General features: G+C 35.0%; 1 long non-coding RNA gene across 1 annotated transcript in view; it reads right to left on the minus strand.

Annotated features, from left to right (window-relative positions):
- The window catches only part of LOC103105659 (uncharacterized), a 272,991-nt gene extending 254,089 nt beyond the window's left edge, over nt 1-18,902 (minus strand). The window contains exon 1 of the long non-coding RNA XR_467006.3: nt 18,486-18,902. This is a non-coding gene — a long non-coding RNA (uncharacterized LOC103105659). The remainder of the gene's footprint in view (nt 1-18,485) is intronic.
- Nucleotides 18,903-24,309: the final 5,407 nt, after the last annotated feature.

The raw sequence follows: 24,309 nt of genomic DNA on the forward strand, positions 1-24,309 counted from the left end.
TCAAATTATATGTGTGTGTGTTTGTGTGTGTGTGAAATGCTATTTGTAACTCTCAAAAATTGTATTCTTTATTATAGTAATTAGAAGAATCACTCATAGGAAAAGATTGGGGCATTAAAGGCTAAAAGATGATGTGCAAAAAAAGAAAAAGGGTGGAGGTGGATCAAAGATGGTACCAAGAGATACTTGAAGAAATAAAAGGAAAAGGATAGTCTTTATCATAAAAAGATACACACAGGAAGTGGAGGGGAAGAATAGTCTTATAAGAAGGAAGGAAAGAGAGTGCTTAAACCTTACTCTCAGTGAAATCAATTCTGAGAGGGAAGAGCATCTAGATTCATTGGGATCTTGAATTCTATCTAATCCTACAGGGTAAGTGAGAAGGGAAAACTAAGAGGGATAGGAGGGAGGGAGTACAAAAAAGGAGGAAAAGAGAGGGGAGAGGGAACTTAATAGACTCTAAAAAAACAAGAAGGGAACAAAAAGGGAGGGACCAGAAAGGGAAGCATATTAAGGGAGGGGATTAAGGGGATTGATTACAAGTAAACCACTGGATTTAAAAGGATAAAGCAAAAGAAGAAAGGTCACAATTAGGGGTGGAAATCAAAATGCTAGGGAATTCACAAATGACAATCATAACTTTGAACATGAATGGGATGAACTTACCCATAAAACATAAACAAATAGGAGAGTGGATTAGAATCCCAAATCCTACCATATGTTTACTACAAGAAACACACCTGAGGTAAGTAGCTACACACAAGTTCAGAATTAAAGGTTAGAGCAAGACCTATTGGGTCTCAACTGATAGGGAAAAAAAAAGGCAGGAGTTGCAATCAGGATATCTGACAAAGCCAAAGTAAAAATAGACCTAATTAAAAGGGATGGGGGGGGGGTGAGTAAATACATCCTGGTAAAAATGAGTATAGACAATGAGAAATATAACTATTCAACATGTATGTGCCAAATGGTATAGCATCCAAATTTCTAAAGGAGAAACTAGTAGAATTGGAGAAATTAGATAGTAAAACTATACTAGTGGGAGACCTGAACCTACCACTATCAAAATTAGATAAATCAAATCAAAAAAATGAATAAGAAAGAGGTAAAAGATGTTAATGAAATATTAGAAAAATTAGAGTTAATAGACATATGGAGAAAAATAAATAGGGACACAAAGGAATACACCTTATTTTCAGCAGCACATGGTACATTCACAAAGAGCGACTATATACTAGGTCATAAAAACATGGCAAAAAATTAAGAAAAGCAGAAATAATAAATGCAAATGTTTCAGATCATAAGGCAATAAAAATAATGATTAGTAAGGGTACATGGAGAGTCAAATAAAAATTAATTGGAAATTAAATAATATGATTCTCCAAAATTGGTTAGTTAGAGAACAAATTATAGAAACAATTAATAATGAGACATCCTTTAAAACTCTATGGGATGCAGCCAAAGCAGTACTCGGGGGAAATTTATATCCCTGAGTTCAAAAATTATCAAATTAGGGAGGGCAGAGGTCAATGAATTGGACATGCAAATCAAAAAACTTGAAAGCAAACAAATTAAAAACCCTCAGAAGAAAACTAAATTAGAGATCCTAAAAATTAAGGGAGAAATTAATAAAATTGAAAGTTATAGAACTATTGAACTAATAAATAAGTCTAGAAGCTGGTATTTTGAAGAAAAAAAACAAATAAAATAGACAAAGTACTGGTCAATCTCATTAAAAAAAAAGGAAAGAAATAAAACCAAATTGATAGAATCCAAGATGAAAAGGGAGATCTCATCTCTACAGAAGAGAAAATTAAGGTAATCATTAAAAACTATTTTGCCGAATTATATGGCAATAAATATGGCAATCTAAGTGATATGGATGAATATTTATAAAAGTATAAATTGCCTAGATTAACAGAAGAAGAAAGAGAATTCTAAAATAATCCCTTATCAGAAAAAGAAATTGGAACAGGCCATCAAAGAACTCCCTAGCAAAAAATCTCCGGGGCCTGATGGATTCACAAGTGAATTCTATCAAACATTCAAAGAACAGCTAATCCCAATATTATACAAAATATTTGACAGAATAAGCAAAGGGGGAGTTCTACCAAATTCCTTTTATGACGCAAATATGGTACTTATTCCAAAGCCAGGCATGTAAAAAATGGAGGAAGAAAACTACAGACCAATTTCTTTAATGAACATAGATGCAAAAATCTTAAATAGGATACTAGCAAAAAGACCACAGCAAGTGATCAGGAGGGTTATTGGCTATGATCAGGTAGAATTTATACCAGGAATGCAAGGATGCTTCAATATCAGGAAAACCATCCACATAATTGACCATATCAACAATCAAACTAACAAAAATCACATTATTATCTCAATAGATGCAAAAAAAAAAAGCCTTTGACATAATATAACACTCATTCTGATTGAAAACACTAGGAAGTATAGGAATAGAAGGGTCTTTACTAAAAATAATAAACAGTTTCTGTCTAAAACCATCATCCCACATCATCTACAATGGGGATAAACTAGATGCATTACCAATAAGATCAGGAGTGAAACAAGGATGTCCATTATTACCTCTATTATTTAACATTGTACTAGAAACATTAGCAGTAGCAATTAGAGAAGAAAAAAGAAATTGAAGGCATCAAAATAGGCAAGGAGGAGACTAAGCTATCGCTCTTTTCAGATGTCATGATGGTCTACTTAAAGAATCATAGAGATTCAACCAAAAATCTAATTGAAATAATCAACAACTTTACAAAGTTGCAGGATACAAAATAAAACCGCATAATTCATCAGCATTTCTATATATCTCTAACCCATTTCAGCAGCAAGAACTAGAAAGAGAAATTACATTCAAAATCGCATAGACAGTATAAAATATTTAGGAATCTATCTGCCGAGACAAACATAGGAACTATATGAACACAACTACAAAACACTCTCCACACAACTAAAACTAGATCTGAGCAATTGGAAAAACATTAACTGCTCCTGGGTAGGATGAGCCAATATAATAAAAATGACCATCCTACCCAAACTTATCTATCTATTTAGGACTATACCCATCAAACTTCCAAAAAAAGTTTTTAATGAATTAAAAAAAAATCATAACAAAGTTCATTTGGAAAAACAAAAGATCAAGAATATCCAGGGATAATGGGGGGAAATACAAAGGAAGGTGGCCTTGCAGTCCCAGATCTCAAACTATACTATAAAGCAGTGGTCATCAAAACAATTTGGTATTGGCTAAGAGACAGAAAGAAGGATCAATGGAATAGACTTGGGGCAATTGACCTCAGCAAGACAGTCTATGCCAAGTCCAAAGATCCTAGCTTTTGGGACAAAAATCCACTATTTGATAAAAAAAATCTGCTGGGAAAATTGGAAGAGAGCATGGGAGATATTCGGCTTGGATCAACACCTCACACCCTACACCAAGATAAACTCAGAATGGGTGAATGACTTGAACATAAAGAAGGAAACTATAAGTAAACTACGTGAACACAGAATAGTATACATGTCAGACTTTTGGGAAGGGAAAGATTTTAAAACCAAGCAAGACTTAGAAAGAGTCACAAAGTGCAAAATCAATAATTTTATTACATCAAATTAAAAAGGTTTTGTACCAGCAAAACCAATGTAACCAAAATTAGAAGGGAAATAACAAACTGGGAAACAATCTTCATGACAAAAACCTCTGACAAAAGTCTAATTAGTCAAATTTACAAAGAGCTAAATCAATTGTACAAACCATCAAGCCATTCTCCAATTGATAAATGGTCAAGGTACATGAATAGCAATATTTAGTCAATGAAATCAAAACCATTAATAAGCACATAAAAAGTGTTCTAAATCTCTTATAATCAGAAAGATGCAAATTAAAACAACTCTGAGGTATCTCCTCACACCTAGCAGATTGGCTAACATGACAGCAAAGGAAAGTAATGAATGCTGGAGGGGATGTGGCAAAGTAGAGACATTAATTCATTGCTGGTGGAGTAGTGAATTGATCCAATCATTCTGGAGGGCAGTTTGGAATTATGCCCAAAGAACTTTAAAAGACTGACTGCCCTTTGACCCAGCCATACCACTGCTGAGTCTGTACCGCAAAGAGATAATAAGGAAAAAGACTTGTACAAGAATATTCATGGCTGCACTCTTTATACAGCTTTGTGACGGCCAAAAATTGGAAAATGAGGGCATGCCCTTCAATTGGGGAATGGCTGAACAAATTGTGGTATATGTTGGTGATGGAATACTATTGTGCTAAAAGGAATAATAAAGTGGAGGAATTCCATGGGAACTGGAATAACCTCCAGGAAGTGAGGCTGTGCAAAAGGAGCAGAACCAGGAGAACTTTGTACCCAGAGACTGATACACTGTGGTACAATTGAAGGTAATGGACTTCTCCATTAGGGGCATTGCAGTATTCCTGAACAACCCAGAGGTATCTATGAGAAAGAACACTATTCACATCCAGAGGAAAAACTGCGGGAGTAAAAACACCAAAGTAAAACAACTACTTGATTACATGGGTCTAGGGGGATATGATTGGGGATGTAGACTCTAAATGAAAATCCTAGTGCAAACACCAACAACATGGAAATGAGTTCAAATCAAGGGACACATGTAATAATGGAAATGGGCATCAGCTATGGGAATGGTGGGAGGGAAGGAGGGAGGAATAAAAAATGATTTTTGTAACCAAGGAATAATGATTAGAATTGACCAAATAAAAATAATATTAAATAATAAAAAATATAACTCAATTTGTTTAATGTATTGCTCCTATTTTTGAATCTGGAACCAAGTAAATTAAGTCTATTTCTTTCACATGAAAGTTCTTCAATAACTCAAAGATAACTTTCATTTGCTCCCACTTCTTTTCTCTGGGCATCTTTTCTATTTTAATACAAGTATTCTTAGATTCTTAGAAAGAACCTCATTTTTTGAATGCTTCACTATTCCATCTTTGCTTTCATCAACATCAGGCCTATTCTCAGTCCTCAGCCATTTCTTTTGAGGTAAAAAGATAGATTAATTAGATTCTGAGGTACTTTCTAAATCTGAGATTTTATAAATCCAGAACATTTTCTTTGCTTCATCAATTTATTCATTTTTTTTACTATAAAACTTTTAATATTATTTCACTGTCTATGGAATCATTTAACATAATGTAGTTTCCCTGAATATCTCTTTTTTTTCATTGTAAGTTATTTATTTAATCAGTTTAGAACATTATTCCTTGGTTATATTAATCATATTCTTTCCCTCCCTTCCATCCCCCCACCCTTCCCAAAGCTGAAATGCAATTCCACTGGGTATATGCTTTATTATTTTAAAGCATCATTTGGGGGTATTTGTTTTTATCCCATTGCTACTGAAATATCTGCACAAATGAAAACACTTATGTCTTACCAATACCTTTCTCTATAGAGATTATCTCTTTTTCCTTATTTTTCTTAGCAAAATGAAGCTCCATACTTTCTTCCACTTCTATTTGTTCACAGTTGCTCCAATTCTCCCTTCCAAATGACAGAGGTATTGTTTAAGGCATTCTCTAAATTGCTATTATTGGCCTGGGTGACTGTTGCAACTAGTTACTAGATGAAGCTTTAACAATTATTCGTTTTAAATTTTAATTATTTTTTTAGTTTTGAAAGACATTTCTCTCTCTCCTTAAACCCCTACCACCAATAGAATGAACAAGAAAAACACTCATAATAATGGAAGATATTTCAGCAAAATATTTGCCTACTTTGGTCATTTCCAAATATGCCTATCGCATTCTGAATCCTAAATCTAGCAATATTCTGGAAAAACATATATGGTATAATTAATTTTCAGTTCTCTGGGATGATTTACTTTCATTACATTAATCAGCATACTACAATCTTTCAAAGTTATTTTCCACTATAATATTCTTATTATGTAAATTTTTGTCTTCTCATTTTACTCTGCATCATGTAAAAGAAGTCATTCTTTGAAAAATTATAAATATTATTAATCCCAGACTCCTTTGTAAAAATAACTACATTATGTTAAGGAGATAATGCTGAGTGAGAAAAAAAATTTTTGCGATCTGCTCAGGTCCAAACAATAAGTTTCCAGAAGGAAGAACACCAAAAACAATTTTGGAGTGAATATTTGAATGAAAAAATAATGAATAAGGATCACTCAGGGACCTATGTGATTATTCATAAAAGACATCTATAGAACCAGTATGAATAAAGGTGCATTGCATGTCACTGAGTATTAATAACAATTAGTTTTTCAAAACTTATTTTGATTATCATTTTTGACCTGTCAATAAGCTTCCTCTGATGCTGATACTTCAGATTCCTTGGAGAACAGTTATGTCCCCTCCAATGTAAAATTAGGTCAATGATTCTCTAATATTCCAATGGATTTATGATCTCATTCATGTAAAGTATCTCTCCAACAATGTGGATCACAATCCATGAATGGATGTACAACCTGTACATCCTCTTTTCTATTTATGGGAGGGTATAGAAAAGAGGATGTACAACCTCTTTTCTATACCCTCCCATAAATTTATCACAGAATGTCTACCAGATATGGTTAAGATCTTCCTTGATTTTTCTTGGCATTTGATGGATATCAGTGGAACGGATATGTAGTTATTACTCCCTATTTTTCCTGGTCATATATTTGTCAAATAACATCCTTTATAATGCTTCTTTTATAGAGTTCTTTGTTTATAAAGTATTGTGACTTTCTTGGGTTATTTCATTTCTATTTCCATGAAATTCTATTTTAGTTCTTTGGAGAATATTCAAAATTTCAGAGTTGTCTGATTTGTAGTAATATAACATAATTATAAAAATTTGGGCATTAAGTATAAGGTATTTTGTTTTGAGGATAATCTTGAAACCATGAAAATGCTATTGAGTTTCCCCAAAATAATCCAACTGTTCCTAATTATTTTTCCAAATTTTTGTCCATTTTCCATGGTTGTACATGAAATATTTATAGGAGGAGATTTACTGTTGTTTGTCCTTTAAACTACCTGTTCTAAATAATAGTCCTTCACTATTTACTTTTATCCCATGCTAATAGTAAGGTTGAACATTTTTGAGTGGCTATGGATCTCATTTGGGAACCCAATAATATACTCTTCATTTTGACTCTTACATTGTTCTTGCAAGAATAGCATCACTGTCTTTCCTGTTGCTGAACCGTTAAAACTTAAGAGTCATCACTGACTCTATTTTATTATCTATATTTAAGCAGTTCTCCAACAATATATTATATCTCTGCAATATTAGTGTATTGTATATCCCCTGACTTTTACTTTTACTTTTAAGACCAAACTAAAACATATTCAGAGACATTTGTATTTATACAGACTAAAATTGATGAAAATCTTCAGCCTAGCCTCTAGGCATCTAACCAATTGGTTATATGTCTCAGAATTCTTCAAATTCCAAAATATTGCACAATAAAGTTCCACTCTTGTGAGGATGTAGAACCTGCAATGTTCTCATTTAGCTTAGAAACTGTACATTACATATATATACCAAACTTGAAAAATCCTAGAATTATAGAATTCAAGCTTGAAGGAACTTTAGACTTCATCTACAGCAATTTCTGCATTTTACAGATGAGGAATGAGGGGTCAGAACAGGTTAAGTGACTTGATCTTACAACACAGATTTGAGCACAGGTCATCTGATAAACCAGGCAATCTTTCTTCTATGTCACATTTTATCACAAAGAAATGAATCTATTCATCTGCCACTGTGGAACAGAATTCCAGGGTTAACAAATCCAAACATGAATTCTCTAGTGTTTCATCTCCCAGGTTTTACATTCTGGAAATGGGCAAAATCCTTTGTATTAACCACTGGAAACCATCTTATCTTTATTCCTATAATCACTTTCTCCCTGCAGCTGTTAGATAGAAGAGTTTACTTTCTTTTAGATAGATGAAGGTTTGCATTATCAGCAGCTGTGAAGATTCACTGTCGGTTATATTAACATATTCTGAGACTGTAAGAATATCTCCTATTTTTGTGACAAATTTGGCCAAGTACTCAGCAACATCTTAATTAATTAGTACAGAAATCAGATTACATAATGCCATATTGCCTACTTATTAAAGTTCAAACTTAAGGCTACTAATCAAGGGCCTCCACAATTTCCAACCTGCTCTTCCTGTTTTATCTATTGTGTATATGTTACATCTTCTATTAGATGTTAACTTCCCTCAGGGCATAAATCAGATTTTATTCTTATTTCTTTTGTTCACAGTAATAAGACATTGCTTTTACATTAAATAGTCCACATGATTTTTTTAATGGCTCAATGTTTGTTGAGGAAATGTTGAAAGAATGATTGATGAATTCATGAATATATGGATACACAAATAATAATTGAAATGAGAATAATTGGAGAGAGAGAAAAAGAGAGAGAGAGAGATGACAGAGTATTTAAGTGATTCCAAAGAGTATATTCTGTGCTTTGATCCAAAGATACAAAACAAAGAAAATAAGCATATTCAAAGACCATGCATTATAATAGAAGATAAACATAAACATAAGGAAAATCTAGAAATGGGGAAGGTGTCTACCCAAATGGAATGGCCAAAAAGCTGATGTGGAGGTGGAACATTCTGGAAGATAAGCAAGAAAAGGAGATTGAGAACAATGTGACTGGGCTTTGTTGTGATTTAGAGGCTATGGGTCTCTAATTAATTAATGAGTCAACCTTAGGGTTGACTATTCCAAAGCACCATCTAGCATATGTAAAAATGGATTGGAATCCAGGACTTCAATCCCCACAAGCCTTTGCTCCACTTCCCCAGAATACCTTGTAATCTCACCTGAGCCGAGATCGAGAAGGGATTTAACCTGATGGCAAAGGCTTTTAGGCTCTCTTTTTGGACTTCCGTTTTGGAGCAGAGGCATCTGTTTCATGATGTGAGGTTATCTTGTCTAGGCCTCTGGCCTAAGCACGTGTTTCTTATCTTGTATTTTCTTTAATCCTTAATCTCTAATAAACCTCTAAAATTATAATACTCCTTGCAGAGAGAAACTAATTTCTACCTGCCTCAGTCTCCCCTAAATTTTAATCTTTACAGTTTGGCGTAACCACTTCAGGAAAATGAAATATCTCAATCTTCTGATTTTTTTTTCCTGATCTTTAGTTCAGTTTTAATAGCTAGTGCCTAGACATTTTTTTTTGAGCCACATTTCTCTGGCCGAGGTTTTTTTACCCTTGCAAAGCTTCCCGCCTGCCTGCCTGCCTGCCACCGCCATCCGCTTTGGACTGCCCACCCAGGCTGCCCACTCAGCTCGGCCCTGCTTGTCTGCACTCTGGCTCTGGCCCCAGTCCTGCCCATCCCAGAGGCCTTCCTCTCGCTCACCTGGCCCACCTGATTCAACCAAGATTGCAATCACCTGGTGGCCTGCATGCCCAACAAACCCAGTTCCTTGGCTGGTAACAAAACAGGGGGGGTAGGGGAGTGGGGGGTATTGGCTCCAGGTGGGAGGCCTGGGCTCCACGTGGACTGGGGCAGGAGGAGGGGTCATAGCAGGGGAGAAAGAAAAGGGAGAGAAAAAGAAACAGATTTTTCAAGCAGGAACTTAAAAAGCAATGGGCTATTTAAAAGGATACCTTTTGACTGTTCTGGTAATAGCATTGATTTCACCTGCTTGTCAGGGAGAAGATTCAGCTAACCTTGGGGAGGCAAATGGGTGGCTCAGCGAACTGAGAGCCAGGCCTACAGACATGGGGTCCTGGGTTAAAATCTGGCCTGAGACACTTCATGGTCATGTGGCCCCAAGCAGATTGCTCAGACCCTATTGCCTAACCCTTACCACTCTGCCTTCTGATAATAGACATTTAAATGGATAATTAAAAACAAACAAAACCCCCCAAGGAACTTTGAAAAGACTAAAAGCTATATTTATTCTAAGGCATTTCAGACTCCAATGGTTTATACAAATCTCTGTACTCTATTGCATTTTTCCTGATTGTTTTAAGATATAACTTTGTTATTTTAAGTTCATATATTACTGGATTCGATATTATTCTGTTATACTGTTCATTTTAATGTACTGAGTTTTGACTATTTTTAAAATTCTGTTGTTTTTCCCCTATAACTGTGCTGAACAAATATTATTGAATAAGCCCATATATGAAAAAAACAGTTTTTCTATGTTGCCTTTGTAAAATTGTCACAGAGAATAGATGGACTTCAGGACTGGTTACTATTGTAGAACAACCTTTGGAAAATTAATGTGCTAAATATCTCAACTGATTTTAAGGGTTTTTTAATATGATTTTTGTAATATTTTTTAACAATCTCTGGTTATTTTGCCTTCCCCTACCACAAGGTAAGGCCCATTCTAGTAGCTGAAGTGAAATACATTTTATAACCCCCAACCTTCCCGCATTTCTAAATATGTGAATGGAAGTTGGGGCAGTTAATCTCAGGGCATTTGTACCCCTAAAAAAGCCTCCAAAAAAGGAGCATCTCTTTATTTATACTCTTCAGCTCACTATTTTACTTGCACCATAATGATATATAGATTTCTTGATTATGTTCTTAACCCAAGATGAGTTTAACTTTGTTTAAAAATACATGTTTAAATACCAAGGTTGAAAGATTGTTACATTTGTAAAAATTGTGACAAATATCCATCAATTCATAGGCTTTTAAATGTCATACAACTTATGTGAAATGTGAAAGTGTGTTTGTTTGCTATTGTAATTAATTGGGCTATTGAGAATTTTGGGGATTTCGATAACTACATATTTGTACTACTGTTCAATTCATTTGCCTTCTATTCACAGTGGAGCATGGCCACATGAAGAGGAAATGGATCTCATTTTTGGTGAGAAAGCCTTGTAATCATTATTTTCTTAGCTGACACAGAGTGTCGATGATTATAAGCTATATTTTTGAATTTTTAAAGACTTATTATTATATTTTTCTTGCATGTGCAATATACTTTTTCAGTTTTTTTTTTATTTTTTTCTCTCTTTTTTATATTTGAAGCACATGTCACCAGCATTAAGGTTTTGATTTTTCAGTACTACAAGTTTAAGATACATTTGCTAATGCATGCCCTAAAAAGCTTGTGACTATAAAAATGATGCCACTAATTATTTAAAAAATTATAGGACTTTGCTTAATGATTCTGTCTGATTCCAGGACAAGATATACACAACAGAGCCATTGCACAGGGCCAAAGAAAAGCAAATCTAGGATGGATTAATACACTTCTAGGCCAATACAAAGGTCTTGAACCTAGTGTGAAGACTCGAGGTTACTGTGTTTAATATGTTGTTACAACATAGGCTTTCTTTGTGTCCACACTCACTCTGAAGATACTCACAGAGGAGTATCCCCAAAACTTGGCTCCTACTTGGCTTCTATAATCTGGTTCCCTTTTCTGCCTTTCATAGTGTGGTACCTTTCTGTAGTCCTGGCTACTGACTGGGTAAATGCATCATTGCTTAGATCATTTTGATTGGGACTCGATTCAAGGACCTGTTATAGATTTATTTTTCTTTTTACTTGGAATTTTTACACATAAGACTTTGATAGTCTATATTTTCATTCAGAAAATTTTTCTTTTCTTTTGGATTTTTATGATGTTTTTATTAAATTTTTCTTGCCAATTGATTCATATACATCATACCTCAGCCATGCATCCCTAAGTGATTCTGTATTTTTCAATCACCCTCTTAATGGGGGGGGATGTAAAAAATATCATTATTTAAATTGCAAAGTTTAAATTCCTTTTGAGAAGAATTTTAGGTAAAGAAGATGCTACCTCTCTGAATCCAGAACTGAACTGTTGGAGAAGCCACCATGAAGAAGCCTCCAGACCACAAGCTGCACAAGATCAAATTGAACTTTGGGTGTAGTTGATTGAACATTTATTTGTATGTATACTTTTATGCCAAAGGGGGCTGCCCCCTAACTGGCTTTTTGTTATTGTGTTCAGCAATTATTGGTTTTATTTTTTTTCTCTTATCCTCAAATAACTGTAATGTTTAAGTTGATTATGTTCTCATGATCCTTTTTGAGGAAACTTCGCCCCCCAACAACGATCAAAAGGCGGATTATAAAAATGGATTGGAATCCAGGACTTCAATCCCCACAAGCCTTTGCTCCACTTCCCCAGAATGCCTTGTAATCTCACCTAGGCTGAGATTGAGAAGGGATTTAACCTGATGGCAAAGACTTTTGGGCTCTCTTTTTGGACTTCCGTTTTGGAGCAGAGGCATCTGTTCCATGATGTGAGGTTATCTTGTCTAGGCCTCTGGCCTAGGCACGTGTTTCTTATCCTGTATTTTCTTTAATCCTTAATCTCTATATAATACTCCTTGCAGAGAGAAACTAATTTCTACCTGCCTCAGTCTCCCCTAAATTTTAATCTTTACACATACAAGTATTTGAAGGAATATTTAAAAACCAAAAGAAAAATCACAATGATCTCTAGAGCTCAATATGACAAAATCTTAATCGATATACAAAATTGATTTATATTGTGTAATATATATATACAACATAACTGTATATCTATAATTTATAATTGATGACCTTGTTTTATGGAATCCCCAAAATTGCCTTTGTCCCTTGGAAATATGCCTTCAGGGAAGTCCCAGAGTGAATCTTGTCTTAGACTGAACAATAAATTGTAAAGTACCCAATGATTTCAGCCTAGTTAGTGTATTATTATTTTCCTCTATTGTAATATTTCCTCTATTATATTGTATTATTTCCTCTCTAATGTATTAATTTGTTAATACATTAGAATTTCTAGATACAATCAAATATCTTAGAAGTTTCTCCCTTGTATTGTAAAAAATAGACAGGAATCCAGGACTTCAATCCCCACAAGCCCTTGCTCCACTTCCCCAAAATGCTTTGTAATCTCACTGAATTCTCAGGTGGGCCAAGATCAAGAAGGGATTTAACCTGATGGCAAAGGCTTTTAGGCTCTTTTGGACTTCCGTTTTGGAGCAGACGTGGCTCTTCCATGATGTGAGATTATCTTGTCTAGGCCTCTCTGACCTAGGCACATTTTTCTTATCCTGTATTTTCTTTAATCCTTAAGTTTTAATAAACCTCTAAAAAATATAATACTCCTTGCAGAGAGAAACTAATTTCTACCTGCCTCAGTTTCCTAAATTTTAATCTTTATAGTTGGTGACCTAATGGGAGAAAGACTCTCAATCTTCTGATTATTTTCTGATCTTTAGTTCAGCTTTTAATATCTAGTGCCTAGAAATTTTTTTTGAGCCACATTTCTCTGGCCGATTTTTTTTTTACCCTTGCAAAGCTGCTGCTCATTCCAGCCATTAGATAGCTCACAGGCTCACTCCTGACCTGTTTGCCGCCCACCTGGTCCTGGTCCTGGTCCCGGCCCTGCCCACCCTGGCAGCCTGCTCCAGCTCTGGCTCCTGCTCCTAGCCTCTCACCTGGTGCCCGCTCTCCTGGCCCTGCCTGCCTGTGTTCCTGCCTGCAGCTATCCACTGGCCACTGCCTGCCTGCTTCTGTGCCCCAGACCCACGAGCTCGACCCCAGCCAGCTCATCACCGAGATCCTTGGAGCAGATCTCTCAGGACTCATTACTACCAGCTGGTAACAGTATTGGCCACGTGGGCAGAGGGGAGAGACAAGAGGGAAAGGAGACCAGGTAATTTTCCCTTAGGCTAAGCCTCCATGTGGATGGGGGTATTGGCTGCGTGGGTGGATCATAGCAGGGGAGAGAGACTAGAGAGAAAGAAGAAAGATTTTTCAAGAAGGAATTTAAAAAAACAATGGTTATTTTACAAGGATATCTTTTAATTGCATTGATCCTTTCATTGACTTCACCTGCGTGCCAGAAGAAAGATTCAGCCCAAAGATTCCACTTTGAAGGGGCAAATGGAAGGCCCAGCAAACTGAGAGCCAGGCCTAAAGACATGCTGTCCTGGGTTAAAATCTGGCCTCAGATACTTCCCAGCTGTGGGGCCCTTAACCCCCATTGCCTAGCCCTTACCACTCTGCCTTCTGACAATAGGCATCTAAATGGATAATTAAAAACAAAAAACAACAACAAAAAAAAACAACCCAAGGTACTTAAAGACTGGAGGTTCTAAGGCATTTCAGACTCCAATGGTTTATACAAAAAGGTCCTCTGGACCAGCACCCTCCTCCTGTGACTCCTAACCTCACCTCTGGGGTGCCACTGTAATATAGGGAGAGAGAATGGAGTCTCCCTCTATTGGGTCAGGACCAGAGTGAGGTAGAGGTGGAATGGAGTGAAGTAGAAAAAAGGGGATGGGTTGATTTCCCTCTCTCTTCTCCCTGGCAAACCCCACTCTGGCTGCCTTCAAGATCACAAATTTCTGTTCCCTCAGAGACTTGGTTGAAACCAATATGATACAAACAGCTTCTCCCTCTCTGAGGAGAGAAATGTAACTTCCCTCCCCCCCAGTCTTCAATGTCTTCTTCCTTTCTTAGATACTATGAAGACAGTCACATGCTCTTATGAACAGCTGTTTATCTACGGGAACAAATGAAGGATAGGGCACTTGAATTGAGAAATGAGGTATTGGGAAAGAGGGAGTGGAATGTCCCTAGAAGTAACTGAACCCCTTCTCCCAAAGTCTGGCAAGATCAGGCTTTGCTTGCCTGATCCCCCCTCCCCCTGGGTCATTTGTGAAGATGTCCTGACTTTCTAGCTGCCTTGGCTATTAGCTTCCTGTTGAAGTCCCTATTCACTCAGCTTGTCTTCTCTGGAAACTGGGTTAGGAGTCACAGGAGGGGGTGCTGATCCAGGGGTCTGCTGAGGTCCTCCTTTCTGTTGGGCTTCCCAGAAAGACGTCAGTTCCCAACTGTCCAAATCCTCTAACTTCCTCTCTCCTTCCTTCAGAACTCTCTCCTTCCTGCCCTTCCCCCTTTCCAGTTGGTCCTTCAGTCTGCAAAATCTGCTTCTCTCTTCCTTCTGGCAGGTTAAGTCCAAGCTCCCCTCTTAAATTGGGTATATGTTTGGGGGTTTGTTTTGATAAAATTATTCACATATAAAAATGAATAATATGAAAATATATCTTTAACTGAAAACTGAAATTAGTTCAATAAGGCAAAACAGGATTAGAATTAATAGCCTAACACTGGTAGATTCATTTTAAATTATTAAAGAAAATATAAGTCTTAAAACTCTGTATCTGAATAGACTTGGTGTAAATTCTCTCAACAAGATAGTGTAAGATAAACCCAAAGATCACAACTTTTAGGACAAGAACCCATTGTTTGACAAAAATTGCTTGGAAAACTGAAAAATAATTTGGGAGAGATTAGGTTTAGATCAACATCTCACACCCTATAGCAAGATAAATTCTGAATGGGTAAATGACTTAAATATAAAGAAGGAAACCAGAGGTAAATTAGATGAACATAGAATAGTATAACTGTCTGATCTTTGGGAAAGAAAAGAATTTAAGACCAAGCTAGAAATAGAGAATATCACAAAATGTAAAAGGAATAATTTTGATTATATTAAATTAAAAAGCTTTTGTACAAACAAAACCAAGGTATCCAAAATTAGAAGGGAAGCAAAATTGGGGGAAAATCTTTATAACAAAAACTTCTGTCAAAGGTCTAACTTCTCAAATCAACTGTCCAAAAAATCAAGCCATTCCCCAATTGATAAATGGGTAAGGGACATGAATACGTAGTTTTCCGATATAGAAATCAAAACTATCAGTAAGAACACGAAAAAAAATGTTCTAAATCTCTTATAATTGGAGAAATGCAAATCAAAACAACTCTGAGTTACCACTTCACATCTAGAAGACTGCCTAATATGGCAGCAAAAGAAAATAATAAATGTTGGAAAGAATGTGGCAAAAATGGGACTGCTGGTGGAATTGTGAATTGATCTAATAATTCTGAAAGGCAATTTGAAACTATGCCCAAAGAACTTTAAAAGACTACCTGCCCTTTGACCCAGCCATACCACTGCTGAGTCTGTACCCCAAAGAGATAATAAGGAAAAATACTTGTACAAACATATTTATAGCTGCACTCTTTGTGGTGACAAAAAATTGGAAAATGAAGGGATGATCTTTGATTGGGGAATAGCTGAACAAATTGTGGTATCTGTTGGTGAAGGAATGCTATTGTGCTCAAAGGAATAATGAACTGGAAGAATTCCATGTGAACTGGAATGACCTCCAGCAATTGATGCAGAGCAAAAGGAGCAGAACCAGAAGAACATTGTACACAGCAACTGAAACATTGTCACAATCAAACGTAATAGACTTCTTTACTAATGACAATGCAATTATATAGGTCAATTAACACTATCCACATTCAGAGGAAGAATAAAGGGAGTAGAAACACAGAAGAAAAACAACTGCTTGATCACATAGTTCAGTGGGGAAATGATTGGGGATGTAGACTCTAAATGATCACCTTGGTGTAATTATCAATAATAGGGAAGTAGGTCTTGATCAATGATACATGTAAAATCCAGTGCAATTTCATGTTGGCTATGGGGGGAGAGAAAGAACAAGGGGAGGGAAAGAACAAGAATCATATAACCATGGGAAAATATTCTAAATTAATTAAATAAATGAATTAAAAAAAAGAAATTTGCTATCAATAACAAAGATTCTATGTTGAAATACAGGTAAGCTATATTAGCAGTAACATGCAACTTTATTCATGATTCATTTATTCCCTTCTACTTAGATAAATGTGATGATGGTTTAATATACAAACTTCTAAGCTTAGGTAATTTTCCATATTTCCTCCTCGGTAAAATAAGAGAGTTGTACTATATTATTTCTCAAGTTACACAGAGTTGATTTCAGCAAAAATTTCAAAAAAGATGAAAGAAGTAAAAATTTCTAGCCAAGGTTACCTCCTTTTAAGATCACCTTAGGAACAGTGAAATCTGTGCCTAATAAAGCAAAGGACAAACAAGCTGGTCGGGTAGGAAGGAAGAAGAGAACATGAGTCACAAAATGTCAGAAAATAATTAAAAATTGTATCAATATGTAAAAAAGTAAAAAGAAAATTTTCAAAAGTAAAATTTAAAAACAAAATAAAAGCGAATAATTATCCCTTACTCAGTTTTCTGAGAAAATACAATTGAAGACTGCTAAGTCCAGGGCTTTGATGGTATGATATATTTGGTAGAACTTAATGCAAAGTCAAGCCTTATATACAATACCAACCATTATATTCATCTTTGTATATATTGCCAACCCTTAAATTTATTTGTGAGTGTGTATTTTGTAACATTAAAAGTGATTGCACGAGAGCCAGGCTATTACTAGAATTCTTACCTCCCCTTCCCTTCCTTCTGTGCTTATACATTGGAAAGAATGATAAAAGTGTCCATTTTTATTCTGTTAAAAAGATATAAATAAACCAACAAGGTGTGAGTATATTAACTTATCAAAGTCAGCCAACCATCTCCCATGTAAACAAGTGCTGTGTCTGGTCGGTTATGAATGAGCCCACTGGAATAATGAAGACACTAATGAAATGTCTACAGTGCGATTCCATCTGTTCTTTTGTTTAACTTGTCGAGTGAATTAAGTAGAAAAAGAGGATTCAAGTACTGAAAAGGGAAAACCACTTCAAACTAACCCAGACAGCCCTTTAACATGTTTAGCAGTTCCAATTTGTACAATAATATATAAATAGATAAGGAAACTACTAAGCAACAAAAACCAAACATTGATAATAGGTTATTTTCCAGAAGAAATCTGTGGCAGGTAATTCGTTTTCAGTTACAAAGCATCCTTGACAAATAGAACTTAGAGCCAAACAAAAAGCAAATATATAAGGAGGAAAACTAAATCTGATGCTGACAAGTCTCTGCCAGATAATCCTATTAGATTATTTCCAGTCTTTCACAATAATCACTATTATACTACAGAGGTAAAACTACTGGAGTGAATTATGCCTTCCTGAGTCAGAAGGCTGAGTTAGGTAGTTCACTGATGCATAGCAATCGATGCAATGTTCTTAAAGCTGAAGCTAAGTCATTTTTCAAATGGTAAACTCAAGATAGCAAAGACAACATAGCCCAGTATAGATCTCATAGTCAGGATGAACAAGCTTCAAATACTTTTTTCTGACAATTTCTAGAGATATGACATGAGGCAAGATGGCAAACCTCTGTGTTGTCTAGAAAATTCTCAAAGAATGATGTATTAAATCCTGGAGTAGTAGAAAAAGTTCTTAATGATAAAAAAAAAATCACAGATCATTCATTTATATGTAAGTTTGAAATAATAGCATTTCAAGCCTCTGATTTTGTCATGTTGGGCATAAAAATATAACTGATAAAAATTACAACCTCTTTACAATTTGTGCCATTACCTTTAAGAGATGTTACAGTCATTAAATCCATCACCTCTGTAACTTGGTAAAGTGGCACACAAATTAACTGGGAAAAAATAACATAATTAAATTTACTTACTTATACTATACATTTTTGGGCCATGATTCATTACATTGTCTTCTGTTTCCTCATATTTCAAACTTAATTTATTAATTCAGGACTTTCTGTAAGGATTAGGCCCTTTCCCTTTCCTGAACTCTTGGATCTTATTATCAAAACTTATTTCATGTTAACATTGATTTACTGGGTTCCGAGTGTAGAATTAACTTCTCTAATATGTCTACACTCCTGATCCATTTCAAGCATCCTATAACATCTGTAAAGAATCTGAATTCAGAGTGCTAGAAAATTCTAGAACTCCTAAATTATTCCAGAATTTCTAAGTCCTAGCTTTAATTACATCTTGAGAATTATCAGAGGCTTATGCATTTTGATACAGATCTACTCCGTTCTCCTGAACTTTTCCTAACACTCTGAAATTTTTGACCTTGAATATAAAATACTCTATGTTTCAGGTGCCTCTGGAACCTGAACACTAAGGGACTTCTGGGGGTTGAAGTCTAAAGGTTCAAAATCTCCATATTGTGACCTAATCTAGGCTGTATAAATGAAGATTTTGAACCTTTAGACTTCATCTCCAAGAAGTTCCTTAATGTTTCTCAAAATTCCCTTTAATGTCTCCTGAGCCTCCACATTAGAGTGATCATGTTATTGTTTTATAAATCCTGTAGCTCCTCCCTCTTCCTCTCTTCTCTTGTAGGCTGGGTTGCTTAGATAGCAGAAGGAATTATAACTATCAATAATAATGTGAGAATATAACTAAATCACTAATAACTAGAGAAATACAAATCAAAAGAACACAGAGGTAACACTTCTAACCCATCATATTGATTAAGATGACAGTAATGAAAAAGGAATGAAAAGTTGGAAGTGATGTGATAAAATGGGTACACTAATACACTATTGTTGAACCTGAAAAATAATACAAAGCTTCTGGAAAACAATTTGGAATTATGCTCAAAGTTCTATAAAACTATTCATATACTTTGGCTGAGAAATGTCCTACTAGAAATATACCCCACAGAGTACAAAAGAAATTGTACAGAAATACATATAGTAGCCTTTTTGTGTTAATTGGCAAAGAATTCTAAACTAAGGGAATATCTATCAAGTGGGAATGACCTAACAGGTTATTGTATCTGAAAGTGTTATAAGACTGAAATGATAAATGAGTGGCTTCAGAAAAAATGTGGGAAGTCCTATATAAACTGATTCAATATAAAGTGAACAGAAGCAAGAAAATATTATATGGAAACTCAACTATGAAATACTAAGTAACTTTGATTACAGAGTACATTGAAGCATATTTTTCTTTTCTTTTTCTTCTGTTTTTATTTTTTTATTTGGAAAAATGTCTGATGTGGTAACCAAGAAGAGCACAATTTCAGTTGTGTTTTCTCAATGAGTTTGGGAGGAATGAAGGGAGGGAGAGAATATAGAACTGAAAATAAGATTGAAATTACATTTTAAAAAGAAAAATAGTTGGCAACCTAAATGAGAGCAATTTCAGTCAAGTTAGATTACAAAGGTTTAATAATTGAGTGTGAGAATTTAGGAAGTAGAGATAATCACAGCTGATAGATTTTTTTCCTGAGAATTTTTCTCTGAAAAGGAAATCAAATGTAGAAAAATAATTTGAGGGGATTGCTGATGTAAATGAAGGGTTTCTAAAAATTGAATAGATTTGGGAGTTTTCAAATGTAACAGGAATGAGCCAATAGATAATTAGAAACTAAAGAATAGGCAGAGAGAAGTGATCATTGAAGGTGTAAGAAGATAAGGATTGATATACATAGTAAGAATGGTCAGAAATGGCGTGGAGAAGGATATTTTTTTTCATATTCATCAACAATAAAGGATATAATTGAGCATGGATATGGAAGTGGATTAATGCATAAAATTTGGGATAAAAAGGAATTCATGGCTGTCTCTCATTCTGGGGAAGCATAAAATAATCTCCTGAAAGAGAGATAGGGAGGAGTGTGAGTGATTATACATTGTAACCTAAGGATCTGTTTTGAATTAGAAATACATTGTATTGTGTCTAAAATAAACAATAATTTCTGTATAACATGAAGAATGAGTGTATCTTCCAAAGAACTATTTAAAAACTGAAGATTTTTATTAACATTTGCAACTCAAAATGATAGGCAAGATAATATTACTGAGAATGCAATAATGAATCTCAATGGGAAATATGTTAACCTTTTGCAGGCAGTGGATGATTATTTGGTAAAAAGACTTAGTGGATAGAGAGATACATATTACAAATCTATGTCTAGAGAATGAATCTTTTCTAATTCATGAAAATAAAGTGTCAGTATTTTAATTCATTGAATGAGTTTTTAGTAGTGTTTAGATATAATTTCATCTAATCTCACCCTGTCCCAGACCCTGGACATCAATATAAGATTGAGACTCAAAACTGTTTGCTAACTCTAGAATTAATGTGTCATTTTTGACTTTCTTGAATTCATGATGACTAAGCCAACGAGTTTAGAAAGTTTAATGTAATGTCAAAGTTTTAAATTGAATTCCACAATCAAATCATTGCTTTGAGCATAGTACCAATATCTTATATCTGCACCTAGCTGCTATAGCAACCCTATTCCAGAATTTAAGGGAGAAAAAAAAACTTTATAAGTATATAGGTGTATTCTGGTTATGTCAAATGTCCCAATATGAAATTAATGAAAGCAACTATATGTCTACATTTTATATTAACTCATAAACTTGTAATTTTCAAGTTTCCTTTATAAAGAATGTCATAACCTACCCATTCCAGTATTTTGCCTCTCACTATAATATCTTGAGATATTGTTGAGGGTCATCATATATGTCAACAACTTTAGAGGGAAAATTAAATCTCTAAAATAAACCTCATTTCTTCCTTAATTCATCATAAAACTTCCATCTAAAACTCTTGAATAGTCCTCTCTATTGGGCATTTGTCTCTAATTTTTGACTTATTCAGTTCTAATGTAGTTTGATTCAACTAGTATTTGTTAAAGCAGCCAATATCTTTTCCACTGCATGGTCTTTGAATTTCAGCAAAATTTAAGATGCTTACAAGTAGAGACTTTTATTTCTGTTTTTGTATCCTCAACCTAATTCCAGGCATCATGTGGGATGTAGTGTGAAACTGAGAACAAAAGTAGCTATGTTTCAAAATGGATAGAGCTATGGATGTAGAATCAAGATTGACTGAATATAGATATAGCCTCTGCCACTTACTGGCTTTGTGACTTTGAGTGAGTAATTTAATATCTCTGTCTCTGTTTCCTTATCTGTAAAATGAGAATAATAGCATATACCACCCAAGACTGTTATAAAGATGAAATGAGATAGTATTTGTAAAGTGATTTGTATATCTTAAAGTACTCTATAATTGTTAGCAGAAATAGGACAGATATTAAAATTAAACTGAGGAGAGATTTAAGAAGCAAGACATTGAAGATTTATCCCACACTAAGATTTTTGATCAGCAGCACAATAAGGTCAATCCTATAGTGAGGAAAAGAAAATTGGGTTCTTTTAGTGCCAGGAAATGGAAGAATTGTGAAATAATTCAAGGATGAAAGTGATTATAGGAGCAGAAAGATGGGATTGATTAGTGTAGCATGGGTGATGAAAACTCCAGTTCAATTTGATGAATTCGCCAATAGATGATGAGATTACAGAGCATAGACCATTGTCAGAATGGGCACTTCCCACAGAGCTACATATGCAGCTTGAACTCTTGCAGTTAGATCACTGTGACCTGTTGATTGTTCCCTAGGTAGCAGGTACTGACTCAGATATGATAGGTGAGAATCAGAAGTGGTCACACTCTCATCAGAGAACTGTCCTCTCAGTTTGCCCACCCCAATGCTTAGGTCCATGAACTATGTCAGTGAGATATGGTAATGATTTGGCCCCTAAAAATATTAACAAAGGAAGAGAAAGAAAAGAGTTTTTATGCACTTCCCCACTTCTTGAAGAATGGTAATTATAGTAAAAAATCCCATGGAGATGGAGACAGCTGCTAGCCCAGGTCAGTCTTAGACGCAGAATGTACACAACTCTAGTTGCTTTCTCTTGTCTGTCTGCTTCCTTTTATGGGTATATATCAATGAAAAAAAAGCTGATGAAATAGATGTGTGGAGCCTTGGGGGTTACCACCGAGGCTAATGGTTCCTTAATTAAGAATATAGTTACCAACAAACAAGAATGAAATTTCCATAGCAGCAGACTCCTTGGAGAAGAAGATCACTAATAGGAAGATACTTTAGCTGAAGGACTAAAACTATGCATTGGGTTAAAAACAAATCTGGACTGTGCCATCCCTCTCTGATAATTGCTTTGAGTTGTTCAGGCAATATAGTTCTGAGGTGAATACAATATATCTGCTGCACAGTCACATAACTTATATTTGCCCCCTGTACGTGGGCAGCATAATAAATATAATGTGAGCTATCTGAGTGTTTTATATAGCTAGTAGTATTCATATATTCATTTAAAACCTGGGTATCTTATGCAGATTATTTGGCCAATTAAGTTTTATATTTAATGTCTCATACTAGTAAATAATATCATAACTAGGTACATTTGTGAAAAAGTACCCTAATAACCACATTTCATGAAACTTTAGACATTAATCAAATCTATATATTGTTTCATAAGTTTTCCTAAAGAAATCCAAGTGGAAACATTAATAAGCCAAAGACAATATGATCCCTTTATGAGATGCTGGAACTTTTCTTCCATGATTAATCTGTAGCACAAACTGTTTTCTAGTTTCTTTAAGACATCCTAAAAGATCTGCAATGATCAAAAATAGTAAAGGAAAAAAGAATTTTTATCTTCCTTTTCTCAACATACAACTCTCATTTAATGCTTTCTGCCATCAGCAGATAAATCCAAAAGTTGAAAGCAATTGGGAAAGAGGCATCCGTGTTATGCAAGATGTACAGTAACAATTATTATCACTTCATAGTGCTTTTAAATTTTTGTAAAATATTCTAGTTATGTTTTCTCCTTTGACATGAGACAGTAAACTTGTAATTTTTAAATATTATTTCTATTTCTAAAATCCTGATTTTATCAATATGATGTGTGATGATTTTCAAAAAACTTGTTCAATGTAGAAGTGAAAAATTAGTTGAGTTGTGCCAATTCCCAAACTGTGTAATTAAACATTTATTCAGTCGTGTGGTTTGAAAAACTTCAGTCTTGGAGTTGAAGACAATACCTAATAATATAATTTGTTTCTATTGTGTCAAGGAAGTTTTTCCCCTCCTCCTACTGAGGAGCTTTACCTGTCTATCAAATATTCCTGACATGCCACAGTTGGGCCAGGTTTTGCGCCAATCTACATACTATGCAACAATAAAGGTCAAGGTTGGGGGTTTCTTGGAGGAGAATCAAGAGAGAAGCCAGGAGAAAATGGAGAAGAGAGCAGAGGAGGAAGGGAAGGGGAGGAAAGAGGAAAGAGACTGGCAGGCTAGGCACCATGTAGTCAGGTTACTTAGGAGTAATTGTCTACCCTTACAATAAACTTTATAAAATATATATCTGGGAAGAAATATTATCTAACTCTTACAGAATGACGAATCATTTTGGTTTAAAAACGAAAACGTAATTTTCTTCTGAGAGAAGTTTTGAGTCTTAGGTAAAGCTTAGGTAAGATAGAAATGGCTTCAGTTTGCTGACCTGCCTTCATATGTGAAAGAAACTGTGGCAGAGAGGGAACAGGCTGCTGTTTTGGGATCACATTGGATTAGTGAGGGAAGCTCCTTCCCTGGTGGCTCCCTCTCCCACTCCCCCCCTTTTTTTCCCTTTCAACTTGAAGAGGGGTAAAAGG

This window comes from Monodelphis domestica, chromosome 4 (assembly GCF_027887165.1).
Source record: "Monodelphis domestica isolate mMonDom1 chromosome 4, mMonDom1.pri, whole genome shotgun sequence".
Taxonomy (NCBI): Eukaryota; Metazoa; Chordata; class Mammalia; order Didelphimorphia; family Didelphidae; genus Monodelphis; species Monodelphis domestica.